Source organism: Trichechus manatus, unplaced genomic scaffold (assembly GCF_000243295.1).
Source record: "Trichechus manatus latirostris isolate Lorelei unplaced genomic scaffold, TriManLat1.0 scaffold00204, whole genome shotgun sequence".
NCBI lineage: Eukaryota > Metazoa > Chordata > Mammalia > Sirenia > Trichechidae > Trichechus > Trichechus manatus.
The window spans coordinates 631,455-637,273 of record NW_004444140.1 but is presented as its reverse complement, the minus strand read 5'-3'; positions in this window follow the sequence as shown (position 1 = coordinate 637,273).

Sequence of the window (5,819 nt, the reverse complement as noted above, 5' to 3'; positions counted from 1 at the left end):
CTGTGACAGCATTTGTCTCTGTCCCCGTTAGACTTCCGGTTGGAACCCTTGCTGAGAATTTGCATTTCCACCCCAGGTATACTGAATCAGAATCTACAGTTTAACAAGGTCCCCAGGTGATTCTCATGTATAATAAATTTTGAGAACCACTGGTCCCTACTAGCGGTTCTCAGAATTGGTTCCTAACCAGCAGCATTAGCATCGCCTGGGAAGTTGTTAGAAATGCAAATTCTCAGCAGGGGTTGGAACCACACCGATTAGACTGGTTGCTCCTTGAGTCCAGAGCTGGAGTGTTGTTTATCTGTGTACCTCTCATCCCGAGCCCAGAGCCCGGGGCTTGACCCATGGCTAGGTCCAGACGTGGCTCCTGCTCACCTCCCACACTATCTCAGGTCTGCTCTGATAAACTTAACGACTCAGTTATTGCAGATGTTGCTTTGGGATTTGCTGCTTGCAGCTCAGCCCCAGGCTCCATCTCTTCCCTTCTGTGCTCAGGGGCCAAAAATGATCTCAGCTGGGTCTTAGATGGACCGTGCACAAGGGTGGGATGCTGGGCCCATTGAGACACCCTCGGCAAACAGCCGGCACTGTGGGTTGAACCTGTCCTGGAGAAAGTGTCCAATGCTACCTTTTAACAAGCCCCAAAGTAAGTCTATCTAATGGGGCTGGGACATCAGACCTACCCCTGGCTGCGGCTGGCATTGGGAATACCGTTTTGTGGTTAAAGTGAATGCGTTCAAGACTGCCCACAGAGCAGCCTAGAGACCCACTGGCCTACTGGATGGTGACGCCAGACATGGAGGGGCACCCAGTCATCAGTTTATGCTGTTCATTCATTCTTCCATACGTCCACTCATTCATTCATGTATTCATTCATTTGATCAGGATTTATCAAGTCAAGTACTGTGCTAGGTGCTAAGTGTTCAAGACACACATGGTCCTCCTGCTCCTGCAGCTTACCACCAGTGGGTAAGACAGTTGTTAACCAAGTCAACGAACAAGTAAATATGTAATCACAAATTGTGATACATGCCATATTCAAGACTGCCATGTTCAACAACTGTAAGGAAGCCAATGTGCCCAGAACAGAGTGAAGGGCAAGGACTTATAAGAATAGACTGGGCCGCTCCATACCAGGCTTTGTGGACCAATTTGAGGAAATCGGATTTTATTCAAAGTACAGCAAAGGAGCCCAGTGCAGGGGTCTCAGGAGGGGAGTGACATGCTCAGGTTTAAGATGTTGCAATATTACTCTGTGAAGGACTCCACGAGGGATCCTTTAATCAGATAAGCCCAGCATAGAGCACCTTCAACAAGAAAACTTGTCTGGACTCTTCAGTCAATATCACATGAAAGGAAAAAGAAAAGAAAACTAAGGTGATGTAATGACCAAATGCAACACATAAACTTCTGGTTTGAAAGGAGCCGCTGTCAAAGGCCTTTGCGGGGACACTTAGAGAATATGAATAGGACTGGATATTAGGTGATACTGGGAATGCTCATCCATATTCTTGGGCCTGGTAGCAGTGCTATGGGTGTGGAGGGCCCTGGCTACATGACTTTGCTGATGAATTCCTCTTGCCAAGAGTGCTGTTTCTGATTCTTTAAGATGCAGTCCAAAACCCACCCCCTCCAGGAGGCCCTCTGGGATTTCCTTGACTCTTACTGCTCTCTCCTCTGAATCCCTTTAGCCCTTTCTCGAGCACTTCCCCCTTGCTACCTTGTTCAGTTGCGAGCCAGAGCCACACTTTATCCAGAGCCACTCTAAGAGGTCCAGGGGTGAGGAGCCATGGTGTCTGTACCTCATTTTCACATCATTCTCCAAATATTGTGAGAGAGGAAGCAAAGGGTCAAAATGATAACAATGACTGAATCTAGCTGGAGGATATCCAGGTAGTCATTGTACCATTCTCTTAATTTTTCTGTATGCTGGAAATTTCCAAAATAAAAAATATTTTTAAGTCTGAAAAAAAATAATTAAAAAAAAAGATTACTCAGGTTGCTGAGTGAAGACTGGTTTGGAGTGGAAGAAACCACATGAAAAGTCCACAAAACCCATACTGAGTGCCTGCTCTGTGCCAGACCTGGGGTGGGGGACCACCCTCAAGGAGTGCACCCTCCAGCTGTGAAGAAAAGTAAGCAAGAAGCAGACTGGGCGAGCGAGGTAAGCGGGGACAGGATGCTTAGGTTTCTAGTCTGCCCCAGGTCAGCTGATTCCTGGTCACCACCACACACACACACACACACACACACACACACACACACAGAGTCAGGGAGAACCAGTGTCTAAAGGCCCGCATGGCCAGGCTTTCTTTTCCCCATTTCTGTGCCCTTTATAAAGCAGCACTGAGCCCAGAAACAGGACCAGGTGCCAGGATCCTCTCCTCCTCCACTCTCCCTCTTGATCTGCGACGGCTGAGAAACAGCCCTGCCCACCCACCAAAGGTCACCATGACCTTTGCCACCAGCAGCCTCCCTCCACACCCCTCCTTCCAAGCAGATCATTGGTCCTAGAATCTCAGCCCACAAGGCCTGAGTCCCTTTCAGAAATTATGGGTCCACCCACAACAGGGGTCACCTGGTTCTTCTTCATGTGGCCACAGCACTCCTACCCCAATCTCGACTTCAGCCATGGTAAAAGGCTCACGTTTCATTCATTCACTTCATTTATTCATAGTATACTGCTTAAGACATGGACACTGGAGCAAGATTGCCTAGGTTAGAATCCTAGCTCTGCCATTTACTAGCTGTACAACCTTGAAGAAAATGCTTAACCTGTACTACAGGACTTTGCTGATGGATTCCTTTTGCCAAGAATGCTGTTTCTGATTCTTTAAGATGCAGTCCAAAACCCACCTCCTCCAGGAGGCCTTCTGGGATTTCCTTGACTCTCACTGCTGTCTCTCCTCTGAATCCCTCTAGCCCTTTCTGGAGCACTTACCCCTTGCCACCTTGTTCAGTTGAGAGCCAGAGCCACACTTTATCCAAGTTTGTACCCGCCACGCGCCTGTACCCACCACACGCATGTACCCACCACGCACCTCAGGAAACAGCATGAATGAGGAATCAGTGCTGCATGAGAGCCCCATGGCTATTCCAGGGTCACTTTCCCTCCCTGAGCCTCCACTGTAAAGTGAGAAGCTTGGACTAGAAGAGCAGGAAGTCCCCTTTTAACAGAGGCAGGAACTTGCTGCACCTCTCCTGCTTCGGAAGGGGGGCTAAGGTTCCTTACAGCTGGAAAGTCCCATGAAGTAGGCAGCCCTTCCCACAGGGGTCAAGGAGGACACAACAGGGCAACCCCGAGTTTCCTTCCTGCCTTTGGGAGGTGGAGGTAGCTGAGGAGATGGAAGTGGATGCAAGCAGAGGTCCCAGCAGCTACCTTCCAGTTGGTGGCCCTGGGGGTGGGCAGGGAGAGCATTAAGGACTATTTGCCAAACGTGCTTGCATCCCCTAACCTGGCGGCCCTTGGACAGAAAGGCCTCTTCCCTGGAGGGAGGCTCCCTGTGTCAGTGCTTTCTCTGGCAACCCCCTGCCTCGGCACCAGGCTCCAGAACCACATTCCCTGATCCAGAGCCAAGGGTGCTTTCTCTCCCACCCAGAAAGCTTATTTTAGCTACAAAGGGAGAGAAAGAGATGAATGGAGAGCTGCAGCTCCTCCATGTGTTTGCCTGGGCCTTCATCAGAAACGAGAGTCTCATTACCCAACTTCAATTCAAGGCATAATTAACAGATGGTATAATTTCCGAGCATTCCCCGCTCCACATGGCTATTAGGTGAAGAGCAAAGTGCCCACGCAGCCCCTAGATCCTCCCAAATCACAGAGTCAAAGGAAGTCCCGAGAGGCAGAGCACTGGGTAGGCCTCTTAAGCCATCCCCTCTGCCTCTGGAGCTGTCCTTGGCCTTGCTGAGAGGAAGAAAGCTCATCTTTTGTCAAAGGGGAGGGCATTCCCTGAGCACTAGTCCTCCTCCCACATCTTTTTCCCCATCTTGACCCCCCGCCGGTGCTGGTAAAGTCTAATCCCTCTTGCTGTATCCAAGACACATCTTTTTGTCTTTTCTCCTGGGGAGAAAGAAAACAGCTGATTTCTCATCCCTGGCATCACTGAGTGGTCACACAGAAGTTCCCTGGGTTTTCAGCCCCTGCTGTGACCCACAGGGAGTGACACTGCTGTGACTAGAGGGCCTTAGAGGTGGCTGGTCCGGTGCTTTTCAAACTGGGTTCCTCCACAGGGTGGCCCAGGGATTTCTTGGCTGGGGGAGCAATGCGGCCAGAGCGGGGGCAAACTGGTGTGGCCCTGACCCTCCACTTCTACCCAGCAGCACCACTTTCATCAGTTTTGTTTGAAAACTGGATTCTATTGCTAAATAAAAGTTTGAAGATCATTTACTTTATTCAATCCCCTCATTTTACAAAAAGGACACTGAGGCACAGGAATTTGACCAAGGTCACACAGCCAGGGGGTGGTAGGGCTGGGACTAAAGCCCAAGCCTTCTCCCCAGGCCACCTCTCCTACCACCTGACCAGGGCCCCGCTGCTCACCCAAGTGGCCCTGCAGTCCTGGAGGCCTGGGTAGGGTACGAGGAAAGGAGCCCCTTCTGGACTACCCTCCACTTCCCCTGCCTGGCGCTTCTTCTCGTTCCAGCTTCCATGCTTGGACCTCACTGAGGACTCCTGGAATCCCCCACAGCCCTTTCAAACGGAAGGTCTATGGGCCCTGGGCAGGGAAGGGGCTCAGGAGCCCTGTGGGCAGGGCTGTTTGCTGGTCATGGAGCTGTGGAAGGAGAGAGGCAGCTGGACACGGATGGGGATGAAGGTAGGGCAAAAAGTTGTCTCTCCAGACAGGAGACCCTATGGGGCAGTGAAAACCACAGGTTTAGGACCCAGGAAGCCTGGGTTAAAAGCTTGGCTCCACCGCTCACGGACCTTGTGACCCTGTGCAAATCACCTTCTCTGGGTCTCAGAATCTGGTCATATTAGGGTGTTTATACCAGCTGGCTTCTACCTGCTCTGACGATCCTGGCTTGCCTCCCCCTGAAAAGCCCAAGTGGTGTCTGCCCAGCAACTGGACCCCAAGAGGTGTCCTTGTCAGACAACAAGTTCACTTCAGTAAGGGTCAGGTGCCTCAGGACATTCCTGTGGGTTCCTAAAAAAGTGGAGTGTCTCTCTGGAATCTGGGGAAGGCTTTGTACTGTTAAACAAACAAACAGAAACGCATTGACACAGAGTCAATTCTGACACATAGAGACCGTATAGGACAGAGTAGAACTGCCCCATCGGGTTCCAAGAAGTGGCTGGTGGATTCGAACTGCCGACCTTTTGGTTAGCAGCCCAGCTTTTAACCACTGTGTCACCAGGGCCTTTTAGCTCAGTCTGAACCCGGACCTGTGGGAAGGGACAGCAATGAGGGTTCTTAGCAGCAGCCCATTAAGGGGGGTGTGGGGTGGAGACTCGGTTTCTGAGAGCTCTTCAAATTGTTTTGAAAACCTCTACGCACACTTAGGGTACTGCTACCATTGTTATCATCCGCTCTTTGCTTCCGATTGTTAATTCCTCTCTAGGCTGTAGTAGGGATACGGCAATGCCCAGGGGCAGGCCTGGGGAGATTGAGATAGAGGGTCTGGCCAGCGGGAATCCTAGAGCTTCGGTGCGGAGGAAGGCGCAGGGTGGGGCCCACCGTCTCCGGAGCGGCCCGGCGTCGCCGCTTTAAGGGCGGCGGCCGCGCTAGCAGGTCTATGGTAATGAGCCGCCGCCGCCGCGCTGCAGAGCTCGCCCGCCCGCCCGGGAGACGAGGGAGCGCGGGGCTGGGCCCGGGGCCGAG